Here is an 18,421-nt window from a genome sequence, read left to right on the forward strand (position 1 = left end):
GAGAGAGCCAAGGAGAGAGAGAGCCAAGGGAAGAGAGAGTGACAGAGCCGGTCTGCAGACAAGAAGTTGAGTGGGAGAGGGAAAGTTGTGTGAGAGTCGGTTCGCTCACGCCGACAATACCGCGACAATACCAACCGCGCTGCCTGCCGGGTTTCGCTGCGGAACCGGAGCGTGGACCGGAGTGGAGTGTGGACCGGAGTGGAGTGTGAACCGGGGCCAGAGCCAACACTGACCCATCTGCTTGAACCTTCCTTCCTGCCATTCCCCTTTCGTGTAAGTCCGTTTGTATTGTCCTGGGCGTGTTAATTAAGACTGTGTAAGCTTGCCCTGTGTCCTTTTGCTCTTCTTCTTGTACATGCCCTTCTTTCGTTTCCTCTTTTAATAGTGTAATTAATAATCCATATTTGTTCTTCCTTACCTTTTCGTTTCCTCTATTCGATCGCTTTCGTCTTTTCGCCCCATTGAGTACCTGTGGCACGATTCGGAAATGCTCTAAACGGGTTTCGTCCTTTTGTTAATGGCTTGGGCTGCGGATTGCTAAACCGCTCGGCAATTACCATCATATCCGTGGTTCGAGCGGGAGTTATTTCCCTGCTTTGCGGAGAGATTGGCACGCAGGTATTTGGGACCAACCAATCTTGACCAATCACCCTGGCCAATCTCGACCGCAAAGGAGCATATAATTTCCAGGGCTGGGGGATCGGCCAGTTTGAAAGACATGGGGATTAGCCCCCCTTGGTAAGGGGAGCGCCGACCCCCGGATGCGCAACAATATATATATATATATATATATATATATATATATATATATATATATACATATGTCGGGAGCTCAGGTAGTCACCAGGGAACTCAGGTATTCACCACAAGGAAAGATTGCCAAGCGTTTATTAATTCACCAAGTTCACAGCTGTGGAGCAGAGCCGGCAATATACAGCATGAACGGACGGCGTGCCACGCCAGCCCTCCTACCGCGTAAGCAGACTCAAGTCCGGTTTATATACGAATACTTAATCAGAAGATCTCCACTGAAACTGAGCTCGAACAAAGGAAACTGGGCTAATGGTCCTCCCACCGGCATCCCTAAATGGGCTAATTTCCCCCACCGACGTCCGTTCCTGTTGCCTCAGGGGAGTGATGAAAGAATTTGATATCTCATGGGCCAGATGTCCTTTCAAAACTCCAGAATGACCAAAAGCTGTAATTCATGCGAGGGAGTTTACATTTCGATTTACAAAGGGACCATAAAGTGTGCATGAGGAGTCCCAGGCCTTTAGATTCACCTTTGGATCCACTTTCAGTGAGCATTCTCAATTTAGACTTAATCCAGGGCAGTAAATGCTGCTTCCACCGTCAAGCATTCCGCCATACGAAATACAATTAATGATTATAATAGTCTTACCAGGGAAAGGTCTGTGTATACAAAACTCATGAATCCCACGTAGAGAGGTTACAGTTCACACCTTGCCTGCATTCCTGGCCGCAGCTCGTAAAACATGTTTCAAAGCGACCGTGAGGTTTTAACAGACTTGCTGCTGGCAAGGAAAGGAAGCGTGCATTCTCATTTGAAGTATAGTGGCGAAGCGAACTTCTCAAATAACTACAAATAACAAGTTTATACTTCAGCTTATAACAGAGGTTTGTAAAACAACAAACTTACTGACCGACATTAACCCTCCTCTTGTCTCGTCGAAACAAGGTATCTCAAGAGACAACGTGCCTCATCGGGCTTTATTGAAAGAGGATTGTGTAATGTGGGTGTCTCCCAAGGGCATACCACGTGCCCATAGCACCCCGCCCGTGCACTTGAGGGACGTGTCGTGTTGTGCGTGCTTGGAACCTGAGGGTTCAGAACATGAAGGTCCATTAACGTTTCGGATCCACAACGAAGGCGTCTGGTCCGGATAAGGATGTGCTCCGCCAGAGGGCCCATCACCTCCCCTGCGGAACTGGCTCCCCCCACCTTTCACAGACGCGGTCCTTGCAGATCTTCGAAGTTAATCAACGTTCATGCGCATGAGACCTCGCACGTGCTGCTGTTCTGAGGAATACATAATATTGTCAATATCTTGTGTCACGTGTTCCTGGTCAGGGTACAGAGCATTAAAATCCGAAACATTCGAAGTGAAGAGAGAGACTTCCTTTATGTCAAAGTCTTCAATGGACGCACGATCAGCTTGTGGATCCAGGATATCCATGTCGGGTCCCTTGACTGCCAGACCCAGCGTCGCAATCAGATCCATAGTTGGATCGGATGGAGGTGTGCAGCTGTGAGCTTGTAATACATAAGAGGCATTAGCCAGTTCCCGCAAGGGGTTTACAACAAAATCATCACAATCATCAAACAAATCAACACAGTCTTCTAAAGCGCCAGTCACATCTGCCTCGTCGAAGGGCTCGTTCAGGTCTACGGCCTCTGTGGTCAAGACCATGGTCGTCGTCGGCGGTTTCTTCGTTTTCCATCCTGTAAAGTACGTTCTCACACAGACGAGGACTAAAGATTGCATTAGTGCCCCCAAAATCGCCACCCCGATACCAGGCCTGCCCCCGTCTGGGTTAAACCGCAATGGGATCACGATACCAGGCCAAAGTCGATCCCCTTGGCGCTCGCGATCACAAGAAAAGGTAGGACTGAGACCTGAACCCCGAACGGCTAACAGTCGACGCTGCAGAAGAGCCGCTTGGTGAGGTGTCGGGCCGATGTTGGTCCAGTAAAAGTTCAACCAAAAGGTGACTGGGAATTCACACCTTCGGTTCACCAGACAATGACGCTGACATGAACGATCAGCGGTTCCCAAGCGAAGAACCGCGCGTTCCCAAACGAAATCCACGACACACACGAGAACCAGGCGAAGGGTCGGTGCGAGGCGAAATGGCTGGTGCGAGGTGAAATGGCGGACGGGCCGGTGAAATGGCGGACGCTAGTGGACCAATGTCCACCAGTGTCCGCTCGACACCTCAAAGCAGATAGGCCTTCCTTTTTCGATCTCACTCGATCCACTCGCCTGCCTCTTCTTGTTCTTCCGTTTTCTCCCTCACCCATCTCGTTTTCCTTCTGAGACATTATTTTTACCTTTGAAGACAGTTATCTCCATTTCACACTCAAACTGTAACAATAATAGTACATGAAACTAAAAATGCTTCAAGTGGATGACAACCACAAAGACGGAAGTGACGAATCCGTAACACTCCCACCCTCAAGAAAGAAAGTTTGAACATAGTGAAAACTTTCTTTTCATGCAAAAACCCGCTTTAACAAGCAAAAGTAAAACTCACACCCAAACACTACCAATCAACCTATGGCTGACCAACTCACGTGAGCAACAATAACTAATATTCCTCAGAAGAAAGCAACAAAACTTCCAAACAACCTCCAGGAATTTTTAAAGTTAGTTCACTCTGGATAAAACATCGGCAACGACATTGTCCCTGCCCTTTACATGCTCAATTTCCAAGTTGAACTCCTGCAAAGACAAACTCCATCTCATCAACCTCTGATTTATATTTTTCATTTTTTGAATGAAGGTGAAGGGGTTGTGATCAGTGAAGACTTTTATTGGAAAGGTAGTAGTTCCCAGATACACCTCATAATGCTGAAGTGCTAGCAGGAGAGCAAGGGTCTCTTTTTCCACAGTGGCATAATTTGCCTGATGTTTGTTAAACTTTTTCGAATAGTAGCACACCGGGTGATCCACGCCATCATCATCTTCCTGTAATAGAACTGCCCCAGCCCCCACATCACTTGCATCAATGGCCAACTTGAAAGGTTCTTGAAAATCCGGGGCTGCTAGGACAGGAGAGCTCATTAATATCGCTTTGACGTGGGCAAAGGCAGCCTGGCATTTGTCATCCCAAACAAACTTGGTCTCTTTCCTCAGCAAATTCCTTAAAGGGGCTACCACATCAGAGAAATTCCTGCAGAAACGCCGGTACCAACCAGCCATACCCAAGAATCTCATGAGCTCCTTCTTCCCTTTTGGAACTTGGAAGCGATCAATGGCTTCTATCTTGGCTGTCACTGGTTGCACCTGACCCTGACCTACTACATGGCCGAGGAACACCACCTGTGCTTTTACAAACTCACTCTTAGATAAGTTGATGGTCAACCCTGCCTCGGTCAGTTTCTTGTAAAATGCATGAATTTGTTTAATATGATCTTCCATGGTCATGGTGTGGATGATGACATCATCCAGATAAGCCTCCACCCCCTAAAGGTCTGCAATAAACTTATTAATCAGCCGATGAAATGTAGCAGGCCCGTTTTTCAATCCAAAGGGAAGAATCTTGAACTGATACAACCCATTTGGTGTGACTAAAGCCGAGATTTCCTTGGCTCTATCAGTAAGAGGAATCTGCCAATACCCTTTCAGCAAGTCATATTTAGTTACAAATTTAGCTGGGCCTATTCTATCAATACAGTCATCAATCCCCGGGATGGGATATGAGTCGGTCTTGGTAACTGCATTAACCCGTTTTAAATCCGTACAACAGCGAAAACTGCCATCGGGTTTTGGAACCTACACACATGGTGAGCTCCATTCGCTGCTGCCAGGTTCGATGATGTCGTTCTCCAACATATACTGAACCTCCTTCCGAAGCCACTCCATCTTCACAGGGTTCATCCGATAGGGGTGTTGTTTCACAGGAGTGGCTTCCCCCAACTCAATATCATGATATACCAAGTCAGTACGACCAGGTACATCTGTGAACAAATGTGCAAACTCAAAAATTAGGCTGGATAGTTGTCCTTGTTGTTCCCTCGTCAAATGACGTAATTTCTCGTCTAAATTACTCAACACTTCCGTGTTCGTCAATCTGGGACAAGCCTGGTCATCAATGTTATCAAACTTCACACCAGCCTCAACTTCTGGATTCTCTTGCACCCCGACTACAGGTACGACAGGTGAGACAGGAACCATTTCTTCCACAGGCTTCCTCTCATAATATTTCTTCAGTCGGTTGACATGACACAGCTGCCGCTTTTTCCGTCGGTCGGGAGTTGTCACCACGTAATCTGTTTCATTAGCCCTCCTTTCGATTGCATCGGGACAGAAATACCTCGCCTGTAGTGGCTGACCTGGAACAGGAAGCAACACTAACACCCGGTCCTCAGGACTGAAATTTCTTATCTGAGATTTCTTGTCATGTCTCACTTTCATTTTATCATGGGTCACTTTCAAGTTTCCACTCGCAACTTCACAAGCCTTTGCCAATCTGTGCCTAACCGTTGACACATAATCTACCACTGTTAACTGCGACTCCTCCTGTAGCCACTGTTCTTTCACTAATTTCAATGGTCCTCGCACTGAGTGTCCAAACACAAGTTCAAAAGGACTGAATCCCAATGACTCCTGAACGGATTCCCTCGTAGCAAACAACAATAAGGGTATTCCTTCATCCCAATCCTTGTCACATTCAAAACAATACTTTTTTTTTTTTTTTTTTTTTGTATACAAGATCGAGGCTCGTGAAAGAGCTAACATTAATCACACAAAAAGGCAAACCAACACATAAAACAGAAAATAAGGGGAGCGGTAGACAAGATGGGGAGAGAGGGGGAAGGACACAAACAACATTTGAGAGCAGGGACATCGAGAGAACTGTGGGAGGCAGAGGGCTTGGGGGGAGGTGGGAGAGGTATAAAACATATGGACACTGAAAGAGTAAGAGTGGGTGGTGGAGGGAGATAGAGCAAGAGTGGGGGGGGGGGGGGAGATAGAGCAAGAGTGGGGGGGGGGAGATAGAGCAAGAGTGGGTGGGGGAGGGAGATAGAGCAAGAGTGGGTGGGGGAGGGAGATCGAGAAAGAGTGGGTGGGGGAGTGAGATAGAGCAAGTTCGGATAGGGGAGGGAGATAGAGCAAGAATGGGCGGGGGAGGGAGATAGAGCAAGAGTGGGTGGGGAAGGGAGTTAGAGCAAGAGTGGGTAGGGGAGGGAGATAGAGCAAGAGTGGGTGGGGGAGGGAGATAGAGCAAGAGTGGAGGGGGAGATAGAGCAAGATTGGAGGGGGGAGATAGAGCAAGAGTGGAGGGGGGAGATAGAGCAAGAGCGGGGGGGGGGAGACAGAGCAAGATTGGAGGGGGGGGGGGGAGACAGAGCAAGATTGGAGGGGGGAGATAGAGCAAGAGTGAAGGGGGGAGATAGAGCAACAGCGGGGGGGAGACAGAGCAAGATTGGAGGGGGGGAGAGACAGAGCAAGATTGGAGGGGGGAGATAGAGCAAGAGCGGGGGGGGGGGGGGGAGACAGAGCAAGATTGGAGGGGGGAGATAGAGCAAGAGTGGAGGGGGGAGATAGAGCAAGAGCGGGGGGGAGACAGAGCAAGATTGGAGAGGGGGGAGACACAGCAATATCGGCACAGACACAGCAAGATTCTAATCATATTCTTCAATGTCTGGTGAAACCTTTCCAAGGTCCCTTGGCTCTCGGGATGGTAAGTACTTGATCTTACTTGCTCCACTCCCAACAGGTGTACCACTTGCTGAAAAAGCGTTGACATGAAATTGGAACCCTGATCAGGCTGGATGACCTTAAGTAGGCCAACCAAAGTGAAAAATTTAATCAAGGCCTTCGTAATAACTGCCGCAGTAATTTTCCTAAGAGGCACCGCTTCTGGGAACCTCGTGGAAGCGCACATGATGGTCAGCAAATACTGATGTCCAGCCTTAGTTTGAGGTAAAGGGCCTACACAGTCAATAATGACTCGGCTGAATGGCTCTTCAAAAGCTGGAATTGGTTTTAAAGGTGCGCATGGGACTTTCTGATTAGGTTTTCCCACCAGCTGGCAAGAGTGGCAAGATTTACAGAACTCCGCCACATCACGTCGCAATCCTGGCCAGAAAAAATGTCCCAATATTCTGTCACATGTCTTGTTCACTCCAAGGTGCCCGGCCAAAGGTGTTTCATGTGCCAAACTCAATATCTCCTTCCGGTACGGCTGTGGCACCACAATTTGGTAATGAACTTTCCACTCATCATTTGCTGGCACCTCTGGTGGTCTCCATTTTCTCATGAGTATTTCCCCTTTCATGAAGTAACCAACAGGTATCTTCATAGCCTCTTCTGCTGTAATGGCTTTACCAATCAAACTCTGGAACTCCGAATCTCTGTGTTGTTCTTCAACAAGTCTCTTTCGGACAAGCACCGTCTGTTCAGCCTCGTTCCCAGATGTCTCCAATGGACACTCCATTTTCTCTTTTGGTCCAGATGCCACCTTTTCCTTAGGTTCCTTGATGTCACTCCCTTTCCTATTATCTCTTCCCGACTTTTCCTCCACTATCTCTATGGAACCCAAATCCACATCACCTTCCTTCTCCTTCTCTTCAGAGCACTTCCTACCCATAGCACGAGACACTGCACAGGATGGAAAAATACCCGGAATCTCCTGCTCTAACTGTGCTGTGTTATTTTCCATACTGGGCTTTTCAACCAACATCGGATTACCAGAAACTCGACCACCGGCCAAATCATTCCCGATAATAAAATAAATTACCTCTACAGGAAGAGTGGCTTGTAACCCCACAGTGATCGGTCCTGACACCAACTCAGACTTTAAATGGATGACATGAAGAGGAGCTTTAACATAGCCACCCATCCCCTGCAAGAGAACACTAACCCCCGTTGCCGTCTTCTCCGACAATGGCAAAATGTCCTCAAGCATCAAAGATTGATGTGCTCCTGTGTCCCTCAATACCCTAAGAGGTCTCTGGTTAGTTAAGTCCCCATCCAGTGACACAAACCCCTCGGAAATAAAAGGTTTGTAACCCTCTTGGACAAGGTCGTTCTGTAATGCCATAACTTTGGCACGGGAACCTTCACAAGGCACTGTCCTCCAAGGACGATTTCTTGCATTGGCCAACGCATTCGGAGTTGCACTAGCCTGACTCCGATCCTGATTTTTTCCTTTTCATGGCGTAACATTGGAACATCAAATGCCCAGGTTTCTTGCAAAAAGCGCAAGTAGGCCCGGAGGAAAAACCCATGGTCTGCCTCGGGCCCCCCGAAAGATAGGTATGCCTTGGAACTGCAGTCTTCTGACCCCTAAAAGTCGTGGTATCAGATTTTTCCCCATAGACCTCTCTAGGCCGCCTCCATGAAAATTTGTTCTCCGAACCTGATTTACCGTAACTCCCCTGGCTAACTCTAGGTGGGAAGTTAGGTTTGTGGAACCCCATCTGGTGTGTCAAGGCATAGTCATCTGCCACTGTTGCTGCCTCATGCAACTCCGGTACCTTTTTTTAATCCAGATGCACTTTAATGTCCACGTGGACACACTGTTTGAATTCCTCCACCAAGATCAATTGTCGTAAACGGTTGAAGTCTTTCCCAATCTCCTTCGAGTCACACCACCGATCAAACATGGTTTCCTTCATTCTGGCAAACTCCACATGGGTCTCACTCTCCCTCTTCCTGGCATTCCTAAATTTTTGGCAGTAAGCTTCAGGGACCACCAATTCATAGGCTTTGAGAATGGCTTTCTTCACTATCTCATAATCTGCACATTGGTCAATCGGTAAAGGCGAATAGATATCTTGAGCTTTACCCACCAGAACACTTTGTACTAACATAGTCCATAATGCCACAGGCCATTTTAACATTTGAGCCACCTTCTCAAAGTGTAGAAAGAACTTGGCTACCTCCTTTTCATTAAAGGGTGAAACAAGCCTCACATGCCGACCAACATCCCAAGAGTTCTGACTGGTTGTCGAACTAGCCGGCATGGATACTACTTCTCTCCGTTCCCCCAGTAATTCAAGCTCCTTGAGTTTAAGTTCCCTCTGATACTCCATGTCCCGTTCCTTTAACTCCCTTTCGGCTCTCCTTTCCTCTGCTCTTTCCTCTGCTATTCTCTCCTCGAGTTCTCGATTCCTGTTCTGCTCTTTCCTTTTCTACTTTCCATTCCAACTCTTTTAACCTTTCCTGGCTCTGCAGTTGCATCTCCATTTTCCGGAGCTCCATATTTCCTTTTTCCTCTGGTAACCAATCCAAGGCTACCTCTTCCCATGTTCCTTGTCCCACTAGAGATTCTACCACCAATGTCTGAATCTCTGCTTTCTTCATACTAACTCCGACCTCCAAGTTATAATATTTGGCCAATATCATAAGTTCCGATCTTTTTAACGCCTGGAATTGTGCCTCGTTCGGGGACTTTGCAAACTTTTCTACTTCAAACACCATTGTGACTATTAGTTAGCACCTGTTAACCTTCACACAAAAAATTCAAAATTTTCAGAAATATAAATTTGGGAATGTTAAAAAAATCCAAATTTGGGAATTTTGGGAATGTTAGGGAATTCGATCCCGGGCGAGCCCCCAATTTCTGTTACGTGCTCCTCCCCAAACCCCGGCCACGGTGTACATCCGAGCCCCGAAAGGAAGATGTGCTATTATGTGTGCCAATGACCAATGGTGAAACCACACCAATCAGTTGTTACAAAAACCAAGTATTGCATTAAAACCACACAATAATAACAAGTAACGCACGTACAAGAAAACCTCACTTGCACAGCAAACACCATATAATTTCAATGATGGTACCACCAATTTCCTGAATCAATAACTCACGGTATTCCCACGTGAGCAATCGGTAACATCCCCCAAAGTCACTGTGTCGCGATACCAGGCCAAAGTCGATCCCATTGGCTCTCGCGATCACAAGAAAAGGTCGTACTGAGACCTGAACCCAGAACGGCTAACAGTCGACACTGCAGACGAGCCATTTGGTGAGGTGTCGGGCCGACGTCGGTCCGGTAAAAGTTCACCCAAAAGGCGACTGGGAATTCACACCTTCGGTTCACCAGACAATGACGCTGACATGAATGGTCAGCGGTTCCCAAGCGGAGAACCGCGAAGAACCGCGAGTTCCGAAGCGAAATCCACGACACACACGAGATCCAGGCGAATGGCTGGTGCGAGGTGAAATGGCTGGTGCGAGGTGAAATGGCGGACGGGCCGGTAATGGAGGCGTACCTGCTCTCCAGCGATGATTCACTTTCGGAACCAAAAGCAAAACCCGTCACGCACGTTTATTCGCCACAGCAACAACGACACTGTCACAGGAATCCCTTTCCTGGGGAAACCAATATTCGCTAGTGACCAATGTCCACTAACGTCCGCTCGGCACCTCGAAGCAGATAGGCCTTCCTTTTTCGATCTCACTCGATCCGCTCGCCCGCCTCTTCTTCTCCTTCCGTTTTCGCCCTCACCCATCTCGTTTTCCTTCTGAGACATTATTTTTACCTTTGAAGACAGTTATCTCCATGTCATACTCAAACTGTAACAATAATAGTACATGAAACTAAAAATGCTTCAAGTGGATGACAACCACAAAGACGGAAGTGACGAATCCGTAACATAGGGGCGCAAAAAATGTTTTCACAAGCCCCAAGCTTGACACATTTATAAAAACCCATCTTTCACCAGCTATGCTTAAAGCCGCTGGACATACGCAAAAAAACATCTACGAGCCGCAAGCAGGACCTGCTCCTGTGTTCGCTGTCGTGTGTTTCGCGTTTTCATGGCTTTTGCGGGATATCCCGTCATTCACAATGTGCACAGCTTCAGGTGATATGTGATATTCCGCCGTTCAGAGGTAAACATTGCTTCGCGGGATATCCCACCAGCTGCATGTCATCCCTGCGAGTTACTGTACACGTGACCTGTCAAGGCTGCCATAACTCAGCACCAGAGGATCGAGTAAAAACTGCAACCCGAACAGTATTTGCTCGAGTACCGAGATAGCATGGTTTCCATGGAGACCGCCCTGTTTTTAAGCGGTGCCGAGCAGTGCGTTCCGTTGGAGTGCTTACTTGAACGTTTTGAATTAAACGAGCCGCTTGGCAAGCGATAGCAAGCCGCTTGAAAGCGGAACACACGACCTCTGCACTCTCAATACTGTCCTTCATATTTTTATTTACTGCTTGTGAAGCCACGGAATTATTGATCAACATTCGCACGAGTGAAACTATAGATTTCCTTGCAGATTGAAAGGGAAAAAAGTTTAAACAAGTTAAAGAATCAATTTTAAAACCTTAAGATAACGAAGGATGTAACCTTCAAAGTTACCGTTTATTTTACTGCAGGTAAAATGTAAACTTTATTGCATGTTCATCATAATTTAAACCGTAACTTAATAAGTTTACTTACTTACTTTATAAATGTTTAACATACTTTGAATTTTCTTTCCATTCACACTGTTTGGGACTTTAATGCATTATGCGTACACGTTGCCATGGCTACGTCCACGAGTCTTACGTCACAAAAAACAATCCGATTGACAGTTGGTGGAACTCGGTGGAATAAAGAAAGCGCATCTTCTGGTCCTGATTAATCGATATTCTTTTATCGATACACGATGGGAAATTACCAACCACAACCGAGTGTTTACATCATCAAGAGACGCCTCGTGAGATGGCGATCAGGATCGTGAGTCAACTGATGAAGCACCCAACGTAAGAAACCTCTTTGGGTGCTTGTACAGTTATCACTCGTTGGTTATGATCACGTACTGAGGAAGCTGCATCAGGTACAGGGGAATCTGCATCACGTACAGGGGAACCTGTATCAGGTATAGTGGAACCTGTATCACGTACAGTGGAACCTGTATCGGAAGTGGAACACGTACAGGGGAACAACCAAGGCCCACAAAATGAGAAATATCCTGATGACTCAAAAGATGCGACATACCTGGGAGATGACCCAGCACACGAGTTCGACCGTCATGACCCAGCACACGAGTTCGACCTTGATGACCCAGCACACGAGTTCGACCGTCATGACCCAGCACACGAGTTCGACCTTGATGACCCAGCACACGAGTTCTTCCCTGATGACCCAGCACACGAGTTCTACCTTGATGACCCAGCACACGAGTTTTACCTTGAAGACCCTTGGATATTCTGTTCGATGGTGATTGATGCGAGGCAAGTTTAGTTGATTGAAAAGTAATTAAATGGAATATTATATCATTTAATATTATATAAGTCACATGTTTATTTATTTATTTTCAGCAATACCAAGAAAGTGATGGGAATATACGGGAATTCTTTCCTTCTTCCTTTCTACTTCTTTAAATTAAAAAGAACTTAAACTTCATTTTTAAGACAGAACTGACAGAAAATTTTAAAATATTGAAGTTTAAAAAAGCAAGAAAAAAATGATAAAATGTAATGAAGGGTATTCATGTGGGTTTGGATGTTGGGGCTCAGGTTTGGATTGGGGGGCTGGTTTATAGTTGGGTTTTTGATGTGGGAGTTGAGGGTTTCGATGTGAGTGTTGAAGTTGGGTTTGTATGTGGGGATTGGGGATTTTGGTGTGACAGTTTGTGGTTTTGATGTGGGGTTGGGGGTGTGGGTTTTGATATATGAGTTGGGGATGTAGTTGTGAAGGTCAACGCCTTAATAGATTCCTCCTGTTATATAATTCCGAGCTTGGCCCTCGAGTGCTCACAGCAATTATACAACAGAGAAGTGTGAAGCGCCAATCTATTGCCTTTCAAGGATACATCTGTTGAGGTCTTGGTTGTCATGGCTCCATCCCTGGCCCTCACATTGGAACTTATGTCCCTGACCCTCACATCGTGGCCCAGACCCTCCCACCAAAAGCCTTGGTCCTCTCTTTCGGACCCAGCCCTGGTGCCCACATCAGTGCTGCTAGCCCTCACATTGGGGGCACAGACTCAGCTTCAGCGCAGGAGATTTTTTTTTTTTTTTTTTTTTGTATACAAGATCGAGGCTCGTGAAAGAGCTAACATTAATCACACAAAAAGACAAACCGACACACAAAACACAAAAAACAAGTGGAGCGGCAGACAAGATGGGGAGAGAGGGTGAAGGACACAAAAGAGAGGGGGAAGAGGAGGAAGGACACAAACACAACATTTGAGAGCAGGGACATCGGGAGGACTTGGGGGGAGGTGGGAGAGGATTAAAACATATGAACACTGCAAGGACTCTGGGGTGAATTACCGGGGGTAGAAAAGATCAAGGTTTTCGATGGGGGACGATAAGAGATGGTGGTGAACAGCTGTTTTAAAGACCTGGAGGGAGGAGTGGGATTGAAGGGAGTGGGGGAGTTTGTTCCAGAGGCGGGAGAAAAGGGGTATGAAAGAGTGAAGGTGAGCAGAGAGCCTAGACTTTGGCAGTTTAACCATAAGAGGGTTGCAGGCAGATCTTGTGCGACCTGAAGGAATATTGGGGGGACAGAGCACAGAGAGAGCTGGGGGAGCAAGGCCGGAGAGGATTCCAATGATCTTGAAGGCGTTGGGTTCCACGGAATCAAGCTGAGCAAGATGTGAGGCAGGGAGCCAGCCCAAAGGGGAGAGCAGTGCACCATCAAGCTTCGGAGGAAGTCCTTGTCGGTGGAAAGGGGTTCAGATTAATCAATTAAGAACTTTGTACCAAGTAGGATGTCCAGTCGTCCCCTGGCTTTGGAGACCAACTTTGAAATGTGGTTTTCCCAAAAAAGATCATGGCTGAGAGTGAGACTCTGGAGTTTGAATGACATGACAAAACTTTCTCAAGAGGATTGTGATAGTAGTTAGGAGGGTTTGCCAGATGTTCCTTTCGGAGAGGGACAGTAAGGGTGTGGGATTTGTCAGTAATTAAATAAATATTCCAAATGTTTGACCAAGTCGTGATTTTTTTCAAGCTTTGAAGAGAGGAATGAGGCTGCAGCTGCAGAGTGAGGGATGTCACGACAGAAGGTGGAGTCATCATCAAATAGATATAGAGGATTTTCCAGACAGTCAGATAGATCATTGATGAAGATTAGGAATAAGACTGGGCCCAGAACACTGCCTTAGGGCACTCCAGCCTTTACAAGGAGAGGACATCAAAGGGTTCCATTGATTGTCACACGTCGGCCATGAGAGTGGAGAAAGTCAGTCAGCCATGTGTGGAGTTGTCCTTGGATGCCATAGGTGGACCGTTTGGAGAGGAAAGTGGGAAACCAGACTGCATCAAAAGCATGAGATATGTCCAGAGAGACAGTTCTGATCTCATGTCTGACATTGAGGGCTTCCATCCATTGTTGGGAGAATCGAAGCAGCATGCCCAACGTGAAGTGACCTGGTGTCAAACCAAATTGGTGATCTGTGATGAGGTTGTCAGAGAAAAGGAAAGATTTAATATCAACTGCGGTGATGTAATCCATGACCTTGCTGACGATTGGGAGTAGGCCGATGGGTCTGTAGTTGAGCTGATCAGTTTTTGATCCATTTTTCTCTGTAGTGTAGCGATGTTTGTGGATTTCAAAGCAGATGGAAAATCACCTCGGGCAATTGACAGGGAGAAAGGGCAGAGAAAGGATGTACAAGAGCATCAGACAAGGATTTTCGGACACATGGGCTTATGCCGTTCAGTCCAGTGGCGGAGTCAGAGTCGAGGGTTGAAATAACCTTCTCTGACTTTTCAGGAGCAAAATACACAGAGTTCAGAGGCAGTTGGGTAAAACAGAACAATGGATAACGAGAGTGAGGAGTTAGGGACACAAGATTTGGAAGCAGAGTCAGCTGTGGTACCATTTGAAGTAAGGGAAGCGATGGAAGGGGAGCATACTCCAGAGACAGACTTAACAAGGCACCACAAGGTTCTAGAGGAGGGATGCAAGTTTGGAAGTTCATTCTTGAGGTTGAAAATGTGTTGTGTTCTGCTTTGGAGCGGACAGACACTTTTTGCGGACTTTTTGGAATGCACTGAGATTGCCTTCGGTCGGATTTGCCTTCTAGGAAGAGAAGGCAATTTGTTTCAGAGCAACTGCCTCACTACAGGATTCAGTGTACCTTGGGTGGGAACAAGGGTGGGATAATTGGAGATAAGATGGGATGAATATGTGCATGAGAGAGCAGGGTTCCCAGGCTGAGTGGTTTCCCAGAGTGGAAGAATTCCCAGGCTGAGTTGATATCAGGTGAAGCAGATATGGGAGACCATTCCTGAAGAAAAATGGCTGCTTACAGTTCCTGCCAATCTGCTTGAGAAAAATGGCAGATTCACCGGCATTGAGGCAGCTCTCTGAGAATAGCCAGAGCGATGTTGACTTTCACGAGCATATGATCAGATGAACCAATTGGAGCAGAGGAAGAGCAGGAGAAATTTGCAGAAAAGTTTATAATTACCAAGTCCAGGAGGGAGGATTTGCCATTGGGAGAAATCTTGGTTGGAAAGTTTACAGATTGAGTCAGTCCCATGGAGTCACAGAAGTCCTTTGCTGAAGTGCCATGGCTGGTGTGAGAGGTACCAACACCCAGCCAAGTTGCATGGTGACAATTGAAATCTCCACCAATGTGGAAGAGAGAGTTGGTATGAGTGGTTAAAAGTTTGCCCTTGTTGTCTGAGAGTGATGTAGATGGAGTCGTCACTGTTGGGAGGAAGGTGCAACACACAAATGAACAAGAGGTGCGAGCAGAGGGGAAGTCACAGCCAGAGGTACTCCTGGGGTTTGGGATGTGCAAGGTCAGTACAAAGGGTAGTGGGAATTTTATTTATTTTCTGCATTTGCAGAGCCTGATTTGTACCTGTAATATTCTTGTATTAAATGAATGAATGAAATTAATGAATACTTTGTTCTTTTCTTTCACAGCAAATTGCATCAGAAAAACAAGCTGAAACGCTCTTTTTACCAAAATGAAAGGTGAAATAATCGATCAGTTTGAAGGCCTTCTGAACAACCAAGACCCACAAAATGAGGAATACCTTGATGACTCACAATGTGCGACCTACCTGAGAGACTCGGGGAAACGTGTTCGACGCTGACGACCCAGCATACAAGTTCTACCTGATGCCCCTGCACGCAAGTTATACCTTGGAGACCTTTGGATTTTTTGATGGATGGTGATTGATGCGAGGTAAGTCCAATTGATTGAAAATGGAATAAACAAGTCCAGATCCATTCAAAATACACCGCCCCCATGCCAAATAAATATATAACATCCCTTCCAGGGCACCGCATTGCCGCCGTGCTGCACATAGAGACGGTATTGGGAGGGAGAGGTGTACAATATAATTGATTAATTGCGTAATTAAAATAAATAAATAATAAACGAAAAATAATTAATTTCTTAATCAATTGGCTAATAGCATACCTCAACGACCAGTGTTTCATCTGAATCTGTAACTTTTTGAAAATTAATGAAATAATTAATTAATCAATAAAATAAAATAATTAATTTCTTCATCAAAGAATAATGAAGCGATCAAATGACTAATCAGTAAATAATTAATCGATTAATTGATCAATCAATAAATCAAAAATTATCCTTTATAGCCACATCACTGTCGTGTCCAAATATCAGGTTCTTAGTTCAAAAGGTGCCTGAGATATCGCCCAGATGATAAAGAAAATAAATAGGTACTTAATAAATTGATAACAGTCAAGTACTTAATACATTAATTGATTAATCGAAAAATACATTTTTTGCGAAAGCATGGGCTCACTATTGTGCCCAAATGTCAGCTTACCAGCTCATGGAGTGCCTGAGATATCACCAGGACAAACAAACAAACAAAAACCGGACAAACAAACAAACAAACAAATGAAAAATCGGTCAGAGACTGAGGACTTGCCGGAATGTACTTTTTTATCGGCCATTTTGGACAAATATAGTGGCCGAACCACGTGACCGATGACGTCATCATTACTTGTTTACTATCATCTATTTTGTCATCATTATCTAAACTAATTTATTCCAAGATTATGCTCAAGAAATTTCATCTTGATCGGATGAAGTTTTGTACTTGTCGAATTATGACGTCATAATGGACGCACCGATGACATCATTATTAACATATTTTATTCCCCATGGAGAGTTCTTTACAATGAGCAATGTCTCAATTTTTTCTATTCAGCACTTTCGGAGATATAGAGGTGCAAATTTTTTCGGCTTTTCCAAGATAGCGGCCAAACCACGTGACCGATGACGTCATCAATTGGGCACAGTCTATTCCAGGGCAAGACAAATATGTATGTAAAGTTTGGTGATTCTACGTGCAACGGTGTAGCTGTGGTGCTGCGCACAGGCAGACAAACAGACAGAGAAACCAACCGATCAACGTACTTGCCACAATCTTTTCTGGCAAGTAACAAACGGAGTGAAAATTGAGGACTCCCTTTCAGCGCATGTCATCGTTGGGCCCCTTGACCCTTCAGTGCATGGTAATGACGTCATGCAGTGCTTGGAGATGGAATAAGAAAGGAGCGGTGTACAATAAAATGTTATTTTATTTTGATATTAAATAAGTAATATGTGTACTTTTTGTTTTTCAGCAATATCAAGAAAGTGATAGGAAGAAATGGGAATTCTTACCCTCTCCCTTTCCACTTCTTCTTCAAACTTAAAAGAACTGAAACTTCTTTTTCAACTCAGAACTGGAAGAAAAGAAAAAAATATTGAATTTTTAAAAAGAGAAAAAAATGAAATTGATGGAGGGGTATTTATGTGGGCTTGGATGTTGGGATTCGGGTTCGGATTGGGAGTGGGTGGGCTTATTGTTGGAGTTTTTCATGTGGGGGTTGGGATGTGGGATTTGTTGTCGGAGTTGGGGTTTTTGATGTGAGTGTTGAAGTTGGGTTTGTGTGTTGCGATTGGGGATTTTAGTGTGAGAGTTTATGGTTTTGATGTCGGGTTTGGGGTGTTGGTTTTGATGTATGGGTTGGGGATGGAGTTATGATGGTCAATACCTTAATAGATTCCTCCTGTTATATAATTCCGAGCTTGGCCCTCGAGTGCTCACAGCAATTATACAACAGAGAAGTGTGAAGCGCCAATCTATTGCCTTTCAAGGATACATCTGTTGAGGTCTTGGTTGTCATGGCTCCATCCCTGGCTCTCACAATGGAACTTATGTCCCTGATCCTCACATCGGGGCCCCAGACCCACCCATGAAAAGCCTTGGCCCTCGCTTTCGGACCCAGCTCTGGTGCTCACATTGGGACCGCTTATCCTCACATTGGGGGCCCTAACCCTCACATTCGGGTTCATAATGGCCCTCACCCTCACATTCGGGTTCATAATGGCCCTCACCCTCACATTCGGGTTCATAATGGCCCTCACCCTCACATTCGGGTTCATAATGGCCCTCATCCTCCGATTGGGGTTTGTCTCCATGGCCCTTGCCTTGGGCCCCAGCCCTGACACTCACTAACCCAAATGGATTTTTTTTTGATGTTCCTGCGAATAAAATGAACCTAAAATCTCTTCCCCTTTCAAATCCTATAGTTTAGAAGTCCAAGGAACTGTGTTTGAAATATTAACCATTTTAAAAAGCTCATTAGTCCATCGTGTGGGATAACCGTTCTCAAAATGTGATTTCCACTTGTGCGTTCTCACAATATAAACAAATTTTATTGAGGTTTTCTCGAGTTATTCTCTTTTTCATATTCTAATTGTGTAAATGTTTCTGATGGTTTTGATTTTGTTGAGGAATGCAGTG

Source organism: Myxine glutinosa, chromosome 13 (assembly GCF_964187855.1).
Source record: "Myxine glutinosa chromosome 13, kmMyxGlut1.1, whole genome shotgun sequence".
In the NCBI taxonomy this organism is placed as follows: Eukaryota; Metazoa; Chordata; class Myxini; order Myxiniformes; family Myxinidae; genus Myxine; species Myxine glutinosa.